Source organism: Macrobrachium rosenbergii, chromosome 4 (assembly GCF_040412425.1).
Source record: "Macrobrachium rosenbergii isolate ZJJX-2024 chromosome 4, ASM4041242v1, whole genome shotgun sequence".
Taxonomy (NCBI): domain Eukaryota; kingdom Metazoa; phylum Arthropoda; class Malacostraca; order Decapoda; family Palaemonidae; genus Macrobrachium; species Macrobrachium rosenbergii.
Window position 1 is genome coordinate 16,518,325 of NC_089744.1, and position 17,215 is coordinate 16,535,539.

Consider the following 17,215-nt stretch of genomic DNA (forward strand, 5'->3'; position numbering starts at 1 on the left):
TCTCTCTCTCTCTCTCTCTCTCTCTCTCTCTCTCTCTCTCTCTCTCTCTCTCTAACTAACTAGTAATCACATGCCAATATAAAATTGGGCATCTCTCTCTCTCTCTCTCTCTCTCTCTCTCTCTCTCTCTCTCTCTCTCTCTCTCTCTCTCTCTCTCTCTGCTAAATAGTAATATAAAGCTGGGCATCACTCTCTCTCTCTCTCTCTCTCTCTCTCTCTCTCTCTCTCTCTCTCTCTCTCTCTCTCTCTCTCTCTCTAACTAGTAATCGCATGCCAATATAAAATTGGGCATCTCTCTCTCACAATTATGAGATCTATGGCAAATGTGCATATCTAGATGGCTATGAAGAGGAATGCAGAGATCTACATCCAAAAATATGTAGAAACTGGAAAGAAGGAAATGGATGTAGGTTTAATAAGAAATGTAGGTACATGCATCCTGTAGCCATGAAAGACCAAAATCAAAATCAAAAAATCAAATACATATAAAAACCAAGGAAAAAATGAAACAAATAAAGAAAAGAACAAAGATCATGTGATGAAGGCAAAAAACAAGCAAACAACACATTATGAAAAGTCAGCACCACGATATGAGCCATCAGCACCTAGATATAGCACAAGGAACAAGCAATGTATCTATGATGCAAGGGGATGGTGCAGATATGGAGAGAAGTGCAGGTTTATGCACAAAGTGAATAAATATGAAGCTGGAAGAACAAATATAATGGAAAAGTTGGATTTTTTAATGTACGAATTTCTGAAATGAAAAAGATCAACATATCAGAACAGGAAAGAGACATGGAAAATCCTTATTATTACCCATATTAGATAATGGAGATAATATGCAAACAATCATAGTGATGAACGCGCAGGGTCTAGTTACGAGTAACTCAAAAGAAAGATAGAGTTCTTAGAAGAACTAACCCAAAATGAAAAAATAGAAATATTGAATATAAGTGAAACCTGGTATTCCCAAGAGACTGGTAATGATGACCAGATAAAGGGTTTCCAAACTTATAGATCAGATAGAAAAAATAGAAATCAAGGGGGAACCGCGATATATGGGAGAGATGCCAATCAAGGAAAAATCTGTGAGAAATATAGTAACACAGAATGTGAATTAATAGCGGTAGAATTTGAATCTGAAAAATTAGTGAACATTGTAATATATAGACCCCTAATACTAAAGAGTTTGACATAATAATTGAAAAACTGGATGAAATATGTAGAAATCACAAGGACTGGACTATACTCCTAACTGAGACTTTAACTTTCCTTTTGTAGAATGGAAAGAACGAATAGAGACTGTGGTTGTATTTATACATATAAAAAGAGAGCAATAGTAGTGCAGAAGATAAGAGGCAATTTGAAAAGCTATTAGATATGCTACTAGAACATAACATTCAGCAAATAAATCACCTACCAACAAGAAAGGATAATATTTTAGACCTAGTATTTGTGAATGAGGTGAACTATGTTAAAGAAATAATAGTATATAACACGAGTATTTGGACCATAATGTCATAGAACTAACAGTCCGTTCCAGAACATACGAAAACAAAGAAAAGCAAGAGACGAAAAATGGGAAGGATATGGAAAATACAATTTCTATAGTAAGAATATAAATTGGTCAAAAATAAATGAAGAATTAAACAAAGAATGGGAAAACATATTTGTAAGTGATGATATACAGGTAAATACCGATATATTATATAAAATATTAGAGGAAATAGTGGAAAAATATATACTGAAGAAAAAGTAAGCATCAGTCACGAATTCCAAGAGACAGAAGGATCTTGTTCCAGAAAATTAGAAAGTGGAAAAAGCTCTTGCAAAAAGAAAAGAATGCATGGAAAGTGATGGAACTAAAAAGTAAGATAGAAAATGCAGAACAAAAGATTATACAATCAAAAGAAAATGAAAAAATGGAACCTAGAAGAAATGACACTACAAAATATCAAGCAAAACCCTAAAATTTTTATTCATATGCAAAAAGATGAATAAAATAAGAGTAGAAATAGGCCCTCTAAGAATTGAAGGGCGATTAACGAATGAAAAAGGAAATATGTAACATATTAGCAGAAAGATATAAGAGTGAATTTACACCTAGAATTGACAATGAAGATAATGATACAGAAATAAGAGATGAAAATACTGAATACTTATCAGATATAGATATTACAGAAGCCGATATTGTGCAGGCTATTAATGAAATTAAAATGGATCAGCAGCAGGACCAGATGGAGTACCTGCCATATTGTTAAAGAAAGTGGTTCATTCAATCGCAAAGCCGCTTAGCAATATTATTAAGGCAAAGTATAGATACAGGCAAGATTTATGATGAGCATAAATTAGCATATATTACTCCTACTTTCAAAAGTGGTTCAAGACTAGAGGCAAGTAATTATAGGCCTGTGAGTCTGACATCTCATATTATGAAAGTATATGAAAGGGTAATGAAAAAAATATAATGAAACATTTAATGAAAAATAGATTGTTCAATATAGGACAACATGGTTTTGTACCGGAAAAAGTACACAAACCCAACTGTTAGTCCACCATGAAAGCATATATAAAAATATGATAAATGAAAAGATACAGATGTGGTTTACCTAGACTTTGCAAAAAGCTTTTGACAAGGTAGATCATAATATATTAGCGAAAAAATTAGAAAACATAACATTGTTGACAAAGTAGGAAGATGGATAAAAGAATTTTTGCAAAATAGAAAACAGATAGTGATTGCAAACGATGAGAAATCGGATGAAGCTACGGTAATATCCGTGTACCACAGGGTACGGTGTTAGCTGCATTGCTGTTTGTGATTATGATTGCAGACATAGACAGTAATGTTAAGGACTCAGTAGTAAGAAGTTTCGCAGATGACACAAGAATAAGTAGAGAAATTGCTTGTGATGAAGATAGGAACTCGCTACAAAGAGACCTAAACAAAATATATAAATGGGCAGAGATAAATAGGATGGTATTTAACTCTGATAAATTTGAATCAATGAACTATGGTGATAAAGTAGGAATGCTATATGCATAAAAGGACCTAATAATGAGACAATCACAAACAAGGAAGCAGTTAAAGACCTTGGTGTGATGTTGAATAGAATATGTTATGCAATGATCAAATAGCAATTTATTGGCAAAATGCAAAGCAAAAATGGGAATGTTGTTCCGGCACTTCAAAACTAGAAAAGCTGAACACATGATTATGCTTTATAAAACGTACGTACGTAGTCCACTTGAATATTGCAATATAATATGGTACCCACACTACCAAAAGGATATTGCACAAATAGAGAGTGTACAAAGGTCATTTACAGCTAGAATAGAAAAAGTTATGACCTTGACTACTGGGAAAGACTACAATTCTTAAATTTATATAGTCTTGAAAGGAGAAGAGAACGCTACATGGTAATTCAAGCATGGAAACAGATAGAAGGGAATTACTGAAAACATCATGGAACTAAAATTATCAAAAAGAGCAAGCAGAGGTAGATTAATAGTGCCAAAAACTATACCAGGAAAATTAAGGAAAGCACACAGGACATTAATCCACCACGCACCAGCATCGATAATGCAGCGTCTATTCAATGCGCTACCAGCTCATCTGAGGAACATAACAGGAGTGAGCGAGATGTGTTTAAGAATAAGCTCGACAAATATCTAAGATGCATCCCAGACCATCCAAGACTGGAAGATGCAAAATATACCGGAAGATGCGTTAGCAACTCTCTGGTAGACATCAAAGGTGCCTCACACTGAGGGACCTGGGGCAACCCGAACGAATTGTAAGGTCTGTAAGGTCTCTCTCTCTCTCTCTCTCTCTCTCTCTCTCTCTCTCTCTCTCTCTCTCTCTCTCCTCAACTAGTAATCACATGCCAATAAATAAAATTGGGCATCTCTCTCTCTCTCTCTCTCTCTCTCTCTCTCTCTCCTAACTAGTAATCACATGCCAATATAAAATTGGGCATCTCTCTCTCTCTCTCTCTCTCTCTCTCTCTCTCTCTCTCTCTCTCTCTCTCTCTCTCTCTCTCTCTCCTAAATAGTAATCACATGCCAATATAAAGCTGGGCATCTCTCTCTCTCTCTCTCTCTCTCTCTCTCTCTCTCTCTCTAACTAGTAATCTCATGCCAATATAAAATTGGGCAATATAAAATCTCTCTCTCTCTCTCTCTCTCTCTCTCTCTCTCTCTCTCTCTCTCTCTCTCTCTCTCTCCTAACTAGTAATCACATGCCAATATAAAATTGGGCATCTCTCTCTCTCTCTCTCTCTCTCTCTCTCTCTCTCTCTCTCTCTAACTAGTAATCACGTGCCAATATAAAATTGGGCATCTCTCTCTCTCTCTCTCTCTCTCCTAACTAATCACTCTCTCTCTCTCTCTCTCTCTCCTAACTCTCTCCTGCCAACTAGCTGGGCATCTCTCTCTCTCCTCTCTCTCTCTCTCTCTCTCTCTCTCTCTCTCTCTCTCTCTCTCTCCTAAATAGTAATCGCATGCCAATATAAAATTGGGCATATCTATCTCTCTCTCTCTCTCTCTCTCTCTCTCTCTCTCTCTCTCTCACGGAAATCTGGGTTGCGCGAATCCTTGCAGTAACAACATCGGAGCTTTCACGGGTAAAAGTCTTCTATGGCCCATTGATGAAAAATTAAACTAAATAATTTCTATGAAAGAGAATCTCTCTCTCTCTCTCTCTCTCTCTCTCTCTCTCTCTCTCTCTCTCTCTCTCTCTCTCTCTCTCTTTAGTGCAGGTTATATTTCACATACTGTCATTACAAACTTCATCTCAAATTTTAATTAATAACCGAAAAATTGGAAATTTAAAAGAAATGGAATATTAGGATGGCTTAACCTGACGATAGCAGAATTTCAGCTCCGATTATCCTACATTTCTTTTCAAAAATTTTCTTTCGGGAATTCCGCTAATTTTTTTTTTTTTTTTTTTCTTTCCCACTGCCTCGTAAAAAGATTAGTATATTATGCTTTTAGAGCGAATTCGAAACAATTCAATAAAGTACCCATCAGGGATACAAGGTCCGACTCCAAACACATTTGTAAACAAATTACTCCACTGAACCAGAAAATGAGTACATTAGTCTTATTAACTACATATTTCATTATTAGAGCTTCTTTCTAATCCATTTACCCAGTGACCTGGTTTTGTTAATCGCCTAAAAATAGTATGTAACCTTTGGAGTTTGTAGTGCACAGTTCCATGGATTTTTAGTTCGGATGATTAGGCAGCTGTAAATACGTCACAGTTCCCAAGGTGGCTTTCAGTTAAAACCAAAATTGCTTTTGCTGTTTCACTGCTTGAAAACAGAGTCGACGTTTGCCTACCTTATGATACATTTTTTATTTTTAATGGTCTTTCATGTATGCACTTTTGGAAATTAAATCATTTGATAGTTATTGTTCATTTTTCCTAATCATATTCCACCGCATAAAATGTACATTTACAAAAAAGAACTCTTAAGACTTGAATAGTGTATTTCATAAGGGAAGGGGTATTTTTCCAAAAACTGACATACTGCCTTACCGTCAATGAATTGTCAGTTATACTAGAAAAGTTCTTTTTTTTTATCTCGGCAATTTCATACTATAATTATCTCAAGTTTATTTTCCAAATCTAGTCCAGTTTCATTTCCAACTATCTAATCTTTCTGCCAATTTCTCAATTTTAACTAGATGAAAAATCTTATCATTTTTTGCTCCCGTCCGAACCTGCAAGTATTAGACAAACTCCAACAACATAGGACCCCGTAAGGGGTTAGTGCCGTCAGTGCACCTCATGCGGTGCACTGTAGGCATTACTTAAGGTTCTTTGCAGCGTGCCTTCGGCCCCTAGCTACAACCCCATTTGTTCCTTTTACTGTACTTCCTTTCACATTCTCTTTCTTCCATCTTACTTTCCACCCTCTCCTAACAATTGATTCACAGTGCAACTGTGAGGTTTTCCTCCTGTTACCCCTTTCAAACCTTTTACTATCAATTTTCCTTTCAGCGCTGAATGACCTCATAGGTCCCATTGCTTGGCCTTTGGCCTGAATTCTATATTCCATCAATCAATCAATCAACAACACTGGATCTGAAAAATCACTTGAAATAAGAGCAATGCAATAATTTGTAGTTATGAAACAACGTGTTCAAAAATTTTCCCGGTACTTAACAGTTTTTCCAAATTACTTTATAAAATTTTGTTATTGTTATTTTTACAAACTTGTTTAAGTGAACTTACTTTCAAAATATCAAAAGTCAAGCAGCAGTGCTTTTTTTTTTTTTACAATGTTATCATCCAAGTATTCCCTTTCCTCAATCCTATGCTCTCTCTCTCTCTCTCTCTCTCTCTCTCTCTCTCTCTCTCTCTCTCTCTCTCTCTCTCTAAGTCACTGATTTACAACCGTCAACTTGATGCATCAGTAAAGCACCATATTGCAACACCCATAAATACAGTACAGTTGGGCGTGAAATTTTGAATGGCGTGTGATTTCTGGTTGTGTCAACTTCTTTTTTTAAGTCGAAATGATCAATAACAATAGTGACGGTGCAATAACAGTAAAACTGCTACACCTTGCTTTTCTTTTTATTCATGGTATTTCGGGGAATTAATCCATAACTTATTGGATTATCGCAAAATACTTTGGTATTCACAGTTCTGTTAATCGGTCGGAATTGAAAATATATATGTACAATTTAAAAACCAAAAAGGAGATGTGGAAATGTATAGAGACAATAAACTTAGAGACAGATCAGTGACGATACAATTACACAAAACAAATAAAATCAAGTAAAAACTGAGAATCAAATTTCTTTGATTAGGAAGAAAAATTAATTGAAACTTGGATAGAAAACTTAAGCACATACTACAAAAAATTACCCATTTGTGAGTGAATGTTCAAGTAGGTAAATAAAATCAACAAGAGATATCAACCCTTGAACAAGTAAACCTCAAAATCCTTCGATTTATTTACTTGACTTTGCAAAACCACGTATTTATTAATGAGTTGACCAAAGCTCTCCTGTCAGAACGCAACAAAACTTCTTAAGCTCCGAATAAAACTGTATCAAAATATGACGAAAATAGGAGAAACTCGTCCCTTCGACTTCCTTTTCCTTATTAACTAAATTATATTCCGAAATCATATACCTCATGACCTGGTTTCATTTATGAAACTATAAATGATTGCAGGTCGTAAATCTACTTGGCATATTAAAAACCTGACATGAAGTTACTTACGTATTATGTTTTTTTATATATATATTTCATTAAGTTGACTGTCTGAATAGGCAAATACGCTACGTGTTCAAACCGTGCTAAAAGCACATAAATAATTTTTTTTGATGCATGCACTAGCAACGTTTTGTTTCCTTACCTTTGTCACTCATTGTTACATTTCTCAGTTTACTCTCTCACTCTCTCTTTAATACACACACACACACACACACATATATATATATATATATATATATATATATATATATATATATATATATATATATATATATATATAATCATGAAGCTACAATGTTGTTTAGTATCCAATTCACGCTACTTCGGGAATATCACTGATAGGGAATTATCACCGAAGGGGAATTTTATAAGTGATAAGTGGGTCAATACCGCTGGGTCTCGATCCCTCGACACAATACTTTCCAACAACTCCAGTCGACGGTCAAACCATTGAGCCACCGAGAGAGGTATAAGTTAACGCCAAGTCTGCCGTACTTATTTACCTGTCGAGAACGGGAAATTGTACTTAGCTTTGGCACTGACCTACCTCCACCATGAAAGCGTGAATTGGATATTAAACAACATTTGTAGCTTCATGATTCTATGTAAATCACGGTGTGATAAAAATTTCATAATAAGAGCTTCATGTTCCAAACGTACCAATGAGCTATCATGGTGGAGGTGAGTCAATGCCCAAGCTAAGTACAATTTCCCGCTCTCAACGGGTAAATAAGTACGGCAGCCTCGGCTCAGTGGTTTGAACGTCGACTGGAGTTGTCAGAAAGTATTGTGTCGAGGGATCGAGACCCAGCGGTACTGATCCATTTATCACATAAAATTCCCCTTTGGTGATAATTCCTCATCAGGGATATTCCCGAAGTAGCATAAACTGGATATTAAACAACATTTGTAGCTTCATAATTATATATAAATGAAGGTGTGATAAAAATTTTATATACATATATATACATTACTAACAGGACCTCATTGAAACTGGATGGAAGGTGTGATAAAAATTTCATATACATATATATACATTACTAACAGGACCTCATTGAAACTGGATGGTATCTAGCAGAGTTATCTATTCAAAAATGTTACAAGCTTTCCAGGACTAACAGTCCTCATTGTCAAGTCTCCATAGCTACGGATATTTGACAATGAGGACTGTTATTCCTGGAAAGCTTGTAATTTCTTTTAATAAATAACTCCGCTGGATACCATCCAGTAACAATGAGGTCCTGTTAGTAATTGTATTAATGCACAGAACAACTGTGTAAGTGATAAAGTTTACATATATATATATATATATATATATATATATATATATATATATAATATATATATATAATATATATATATCTATATATATATATATATATTATATATATATATATATATATATATCTATATATAATATAGATATAGATATATATATATACATATTAAAAATAATAAGTGTTAGTATGTTTTGATGCTACAGAAATCTGAACCGCTTGACAGTCCCAGACAAAATGTCACCCCAGAAAGGTTTATAACTCAAAAAAATCAAACCTCTACCCCATGACAGTCATACAAACACAGACAAAACAAATAAAACTTTCGTTTTTACTGACGTTGTTCATCTTTTCTTCAGTAGCTTTAAGAGCCACCACTCACCAGTAGCCTGGGTGGAAAACCACCACCTTTTCTGTTGGTGACACCATTAAACTCCTCCCACTGCAAACCCTACAATAAGCTTAGCACATCCAAAAAAATTAAACAGATGTGTTTGACTGTATTAGAAATACTTTCATTCATTCATAAAGCAATGTAATTCAAAATATAATTTCTACCACCACACCGGTCAACCCATGCAATCCTCGCCACGGAAAAAAGTAGTACTGTAACAGACCAAATACTCAAGCTTTTCTTCCAAGCGATGTCAGACGTATGATTAACCTGCAACAATAAATCCCCTAAAACATCAACTTTTGATCACAATGCATGTGAATTTTGATCATAATTTATGATAATCAATGGTATAATAGTTTATTACCTCGATAATATCAACATTGAAAACATATATAGAAAATTTCTGTAATAGACCATTCAGACTTCAGCATACGCTATCCCTCAGAAATACCAGAGGAAACTGAAACGCGTTCCTTAACACGCACATGAAACCGAAACCGTTGCAGCTCTCTTCTTGTTGTCTAAAATTACCATCGTGATAATAATTTAATATATTTATACAGCTAGCGGACACTGTATCTTAATAACTTATGGATATTCTGAAGCTATTTGTCAAGCTGACAGTCTACCATCTTGGTTTTAAGCCATAACGTTCGCATACCAGTCTTGAAAAAGAGGTGATAGTCAGGCGACTGAACGGTCCCTGGTTTACTGAAGTTATGCGCATGCCCAAACCATACTGACATGTCTTTCATCAGTTGCGGTTGTTTTTTTCATTATTGCTGTGAAATCATACTGATAAATTCTGATTTGACTGGAAGAGAGAGAGAGAGAGAGAGAGAGAGAGAGAGAGAGAGAGAGAGAGAGAGAGAGAGGGGGGGAAGGAAGGAAGGCTATCATTAGTACAAAAGTAAGAATATCTTAGCTTAACCAGACCACTGAGGTGATTAACAGCTCTCCTAGGAAGGGCCGGAAGGATTAGATTTATTTTACATGGCTACGAACCAACTGATTACCTAGAAACGGGACCTACAACTTATTGTGGAATCCGAACCACATTATGACGAGAAATGAATTTCTATCACCAGAAATAAATTCCTCTAATTCTTCATTGGCCGGTCGGAGAGTCGAATGCTGGGCAACAGCGTGCTAGCCGAGAACTCTACCCATCCCTCCAATGAAGAACTACAGGCTTTCGATGACTGAGATCGGTTCCTGTGTGATATTCGCATTTAAATATGACTTGATACGATCACTGACGTGGCATTCTTCAAGGAGGGTATATACAATTCGTCAAAGGGTCCCCTATATAGTCTCTACAGCGATTCATCCGCTATTCATTTCCATGAGTGAATCTCTTACCTACTAACTTTTCGGTATACGTGAATTTCTACTCGTTGCGGAAGTATGTAAGACACTGTCACCTTTTCCCCGAGCAGAGAGTCTTCTTTAGTGACTTCAAGACAAAATTATTAATCATAGGAAAGCAAAGCATTTTCAATGATAGTATAATGAGGCAGCGAGTAAGAGGCAGAGTCAAGGTGTATTCTGATTTTTGACACGAAATCTTTTACAGGTCAAGAACTCTTTGCAAGCGTAAAAATAGCATTTGACATTAGGGAAAAATAGTGGGATATCTATATACAGTCAGATATGTTTTCTCACACCTGAAGAATGATTAACAATTCTATATATAAATTGGGAGGAGATTGTTAGAACTATACTAACGTATGTCAGGCACTGCAAGTTTTCCAACCACATGTATTTGAAATCACATATGGTTGGAAAGCTTCCAGTGCCTGACATACGTCAGTAATTACAGTTCCAACAATGACATAAAGTGGCTTCTGAAAAATGCGTAAAAGATCGCTTGAGTCAGGAGCACTGGATCTGTGTTTCCTGAGAGTACTCGGTGCGTCACGTCGATTTCTGTTTAGCAGCGAGGATGCCCTGAGGGTCCTGGCGACAGGTCAGGACCTCACGATAGTACACATGCTTCACCAGACAAAACAATTCAAAGGAGATGTAGGAAAATTTGTCTGAGTCCTTCAATGTTTTTCCGGGACATTGCCAGGTTGCCAGGCAAGTGTGTCTGTATATATACATTATATATATATATATATATATATATATATATATATATATATATATATATATATATATATATATATATATATATATATATATATATATATATATATATATACATACATATATTTTATATATATATATATATATATATATATATATATATATATATATATATATATATATATATATATATATATATATATATATATATATATATATATATATATATATATATATATATATATATATATATATATATATATATATATATATATATATATATATATATATATATATATATATATATATATATATATTTTTCATATATATATATATATTTATGTTAAGATTTCGTTAAAAGCTTTGTCTCATATGATTTTCTGGGAAAGACGTGTACCTTTTTGAGAAATACGAACGAGTTGTTGCACCGAAGCACACGGCAATTGCGTCATATTTAAGATTACTTGGCTCTGATCATGTATTGTTCTAACGCGCTAGTTTTGGCTCCAAAACGTTTTGCTCAGGAAGTGACGTCATCCTCCTTTTCTGGAATTTTCTCTCGTATCTCGTTCCCAAAATGCCTTGATAATGACGTCATCTGATTGTTCCATTTCTTGCTGGAATACTAAAAATTTGCTCATTCTGATTTGAGAGACCGTTCGTGTGGTTCCCCCTCTCTCTTTCTTCAAAAGAGAGAAGTGGTTAGTTAACGTAAAATATCTGTGTGGTCACTGATAATAATCTTAGCTTTTGAGATCTGATAGTAAAAGTGTATATACTTGTAACGGCGCCTATCAACAGTGTGTTTTGTGAATCTCAAGCAGCCGCTTTTCGGGTGATTTTGTGAGTTTTCGCAAGCTTGTGTAAGGTAAAGTGAATTTTACTTATTTGAAATTACGCTGTTAAATCTTTTGTGTATTCTGGTGTGTTTTTGTGTTTCCAATCTCTTAATTTTTCATATTTTATATAGTGGTGATTTAACATTTATTTACTTAGCATTTTACATATTCCTGATAATTCAACATTGCATACTTGATTTAATTTTCATTTACTTAGAATTTCTTTTAAAATCTGAAGTATTTCTGAATAGTTTAAATTTTGCTTGACTGATTTAATTTCTTGATAAATTAACCTTTGTAATTTAACTCAAGAATTAATTAAACTTTGTATTGTTTTCAAGTAATAGTAAATTTTTCAGGTTGTGAATTCTAATTATCAATTTTGAATTTAAAAATAAATTTTTGTATTTAAAATTTTTAAAAACAGTGTTTCACTTATTGACCACCAGTGAATAGGATTAATTGTGTGCATAAGGCAAAGTGATAAACATGTTTTGTTCCTGTAGTTTTGCTGAAGTGAATTAAGACCAGGAGACAGTTAAAGTTGTTTCAAGGAATGATGCCCTTTTACTCTAGTATATTTCTTGTTTAATTTTTGATGCCTCACACTTGTTTTGATAAACTTAAGTCTGATTTTGACCGTGATCAATAAGCTTTTAAAGAGATCACTGTTGCCTTTAGAGTACTCAGTCATAATTTTTATTGTTATGAGAGTTCAGGTATATGGCTGAAGTGAGGTATATTTTTGAAATCTGTGATTATTTGTGTAATAACCGGGTACTTGAACATATCGTGACTATATATATATATATATATATATATATATATATATATATATATATATATATATATATATATATATATATATATATATATAATAAAACTGTCAAAGAAGGCCCAGGAAAGAAGATTGCAGTGGTTTGGCCATGTGATGAGAAGGGATGAAACATATGTAGGAAGGAGAGTGATGCAGATGGAGGTGCCTAGTGGGAGAGCAAGAGGAAGACCGAAGCGAAGGTGGATGGATGTAGTTAGAGAAGATCTGAGAGACAAACAATTGTCAGAGGATGATTCGTTTGACTGAGCCAGATGGAAGAAAGCTGTCAGAAACATCGACCCACATAGAGATATATATATATATATATATATATATATATATATATATATATATATATATATATATATATATATATATATATATATATGTACACACACACACATATATAATATATATATATATATATATATATATATATATATATATAATAGTGACAAAATATGTAGATTGTTACGATTTTTCTGGAGTTCTAAAGAGAATATAGCAACTTAGGAATGGCTATCCTAGTTTGTCTGGCATCATGTCCTTGGTGTACGGAAGCCTGTGCACGCCAAGCCATTACAACCTGTGCAGTTGATATGGCAACAAAAGATTTCAGACAAACCTTCAAAAGCATTAAAGCTTACCACTTATTACATCATCAGCACATCTCAGAATGCCTCACTTTCCTCTTTATCCGAATATATTCTTTTTTGATCATCGACTAAGCAATCAGAATATCTTTAAAATCTTACAAACGTAATCTTATTCAGATGAAGAAACTCGAAAGTTATGTGAATTTTGCGACTGTATTGGATGATTGTGAATATTAGATCCTGTACCACTATTTACTGAGATATTTCGCTAATTCTTTTATACCTGGGCCAACTGTCGGAACACCCCCATGTAAATTTTTTCTTCATGTTACTGGCGCAACCACAAGAAATCTGTTAGCATCCTAATACGAAAAAAGTCTTTCTTTTTGTATATTACATAAAAAGACGTTCGTTTTCTAATCATATTTTTGGGGGGGTCCTTACACAGTTTCGTGTAGTAACGAATTCCACACTGAACGATTATACGTTGTATTAAGTCAAGTAGACTGAAGTCATTAAAAGTTGAAAATTATCCGCTGGAATATTTAAAATGTTGTTAAAAATCTTTCATTTTTCGTAATTTAAGCCATTGTAGACCTGCTGTCATTCCTCTTATAAATGTTAAATGTTTTTCCATAGCACTTTTAATAAGTATCTATTTTATCATGCTCCGCATTGTGTTTTTACTTGCCGAATAATGATAGATTTATATATTATCACCTCTGTATTTATGAATTTTTTGTTTGTTTGTTTACTGATACTGGAATGATGAAAAAAAAAGTCATACGGTTTTTATATCCAAAACAGTTAACGTCTTGTAACCGGCACCTTTAATGACGTTCAAAATATCTTTGCAAACAGCAGGAAGAGAAGCGGAATAGTCATTAAAGAGAGAGAGACACAGAGACAAAGAATAAAAGTAGTACAGACTTTCTGGAAGTAAGACAAAGAAAGGAGCTTTTGATTCTTCACAAAATTTTAAGTCAAACAAAATAAAACTATGCTCCCCTGACATCAAAAGAGTCAAATCTTCGACAAAGTTTCACGTAAGAAAGAAGACAAAGGCGCTTGAAAATGGGCATGAAATCTTATATTCACTTATTTTGATGATATATCATTGTTTCAAAGATAGAAGGAGAAGAAAGAGAGCAATGGATAATGCTACAAAACGTAACAATTTATTTAGGTCGACATAAAAAAAAAAATGCGCCGAAGTTTCTTCGGCGCAATCGAGTTTTCTGTACACCTTATAATGCTGTATGAAACCCCCAGCCACGGCCCATAAAACTCTCAGCCGAGGTCCACGAAACTTTCAGCCACGGTCCGGTGGTGGCCTGTGTTGTTGGAACCTATAGCGGTGCCAGACGCACGATCACGGCAAACTTTAACCTTAAATAAAATAAAAACTACTGAGGCTAGAGGGCTGCAATTTGGTATGTTTGATGATTGGAGGATGGCAGATCAACATACCAATTTGCAGCCCTCTAGCCTTAGTAGTTTTTAAGATCTGCGGGCGGACAGAAAAAGTGCGGACGGACAGACAAAGCCGTCACAAGAGATTTCTTTTACATGAAACGAAAAAGAGAAGATCGTTTATTGCCTTGGAAAAAAATCAAGGTTCTTATGTTGCTTCTTCTAAAGCTATCTGTTTTTTATAACATAGCTATGACTTCTTCTTCGTATTAACTTATTTCTGGAAAAAAAAATTGTCGATGCATATTCTGTTCTTTTTCGCCAATGCATTTACTTTACGTTTTCGTAAGAGGCGTTACTTTTTCTCATCTTAAAAGCTTCGTTGTTAACAACAGAATGCTTTTTTTCTCTCTCTCTCTCTCTCTCTCTCTCTCTCTCTCTCTCTCTCTCTCTCTCTCTCTCTCTCTCTCTCATAACTTTTCCTTTCAACCAATTTTATTTCGTTTCTTAGTATACTTAGTCCAAATCTCTCTCTCTCTCTCTCTCTCTCTCTCTCTCTCTCTCTCTCTCTCTCTCTCTCTCTCTCTCTCTCTCTCTCTCCCATAATTTTTCCTTTCAACCAATTCTATTTCGTTTCCTTAGCATACTTAGTCCAAAATCTCTCTCTCTCTCTCTCTCTCTCTCTCTCTCTCTCTCTCTCTCTCTCTCTCTCTCTCTCTCTCTCTCTCTCATAATTTTTCCTTTCAACCACTTCTATTTCGTTTCCTTAGCATACTTAGTCCAAAATGTCATTTAAACTGAAGTCGAAATGTGGGAGTTCCTTCAGCACTAGCCTTTCCTTGTGTACGCTAACGTTAGGCATTTGCATTCCCAAGCACGGCATTATAAAAGAAACCCACGAGCGAAGTGTCGCTTGCGAATAAATTATGAATCCAGATGAGAAGTTCCTGGAGATGATGAGCATTAACTCCACATTTTGCTTTGGTTACGCTCCGGTAAGGGCTCTCTTCCCTGCTGCCTTATGCTTGATCGGTGGGACAACGTGAGGAAACATTCGTGATTTCTACTGTATATAATAATACGTGATTATTTTGATGCTTTCTATCGATTGTTTACCGATCACTGAATACGATTTTACGCCTACTAAATCTATATTTTTTACATACGTTTATCAAATATACTTTGTCACGGACAAAGTTCAAGTTTGGACGTCCCGTATCCAAATCAACATTCTAGACTGGACTGGATTCGGATTTCGACTTCATCCGGTTTCTGTTAGCTACTGACCAAAATTGTCCGACAGTTTGGCGTAACAGTGATAAAAAAAAAAAAAGAAGCAGAGACGAACTGGCTGAAGAACCGGCAACAGAAGAAACAGCCTCCTTAAAAAAGAAAAGAATCAAAATCGTTCGGTATTATGAAAATCTTTCAAGCAAACAAGTTAAGAGCCTTATCCTTTTCCCACCTATTTGTTCTTAGGACCGGAAGATTTCTTTTCCCTTGCGAGTTCTCATTTTTCTCTTTTGCTAAACAGCTTTCTTCAGCAGTCCTGTGGTTTTATTCACTTTGACACATATTTTTCAGCACAACTTCAACCTCTCTCTCTCTCTCTCTCTCTCTCTCTCTCTCTCTCTCTCTCTCTCTCTCTCTCTCTCTCTCTCTCTCTCTCTCCCAATAATATTCTTTGCGTTTTTTAGCTCTGAATATTTTTTTTTATTCCAGTTCTTATCGAAATTTCTCACCTTCTGAGAATCTTACGCAAATAAAGCATAAATCAGTGTTTGCTCTCTAAACATAATCAATATCCTTCGGATTTTTCAGGACACACTAAGAAATATTTTACTCACATCAGAAGTCAGTATTCCCTTGGTGTTTGTCCTTGTTTCCTTTTCACCTCTTTTAGTTATGTGGAATAAAGAGGCACACACAACTGAAAGTAACGGATGGGATGGTAATGCTCAAGGTCATTACTTATTTTACGAAAGATATTTTGTACTTTTGTTTAGTCGTTATCATTTAATTTATCAGAGTCTAGGAAATGCAAACCAGTGATTTTTAGGAAATGCAAACCAGTGATTTTTCACAAGTGAAATTTCTTTTCAAAACAACAAAGCTCATGAGAAATTCCCTTCAATTTTAGTTAAGGCTTTAAATGCCTGATAGTATGGGAAAATGCAAATGTCTCATTATTGAAAATATTCTACACTGCCATAATGGTTTATGTTACAGAGACGGAGAGGGGTATAAGGGTATGGCAACCTGTATTAAATCCTATCAGTAAGAGAAAAGTGTGAAAAAAAGCTATTTAAATGACAGGAATCTTTTTTTAAGCAGATGAAAGGAACAGTAAATAGAGGAAAAGCAAAAAATTTTATGTTATGCATTTGTATAATGTACAGAATTGTTACACTAAGTGATCTTTGAGTTCCTGACTAGCTTACAGTCCGATGCCATTTCAAAGCCTGATGTACAGCGAGATATATATATATATATATATATATATATATATATATATGTGTGTGTGTGTGTGTGTGTGTGTATA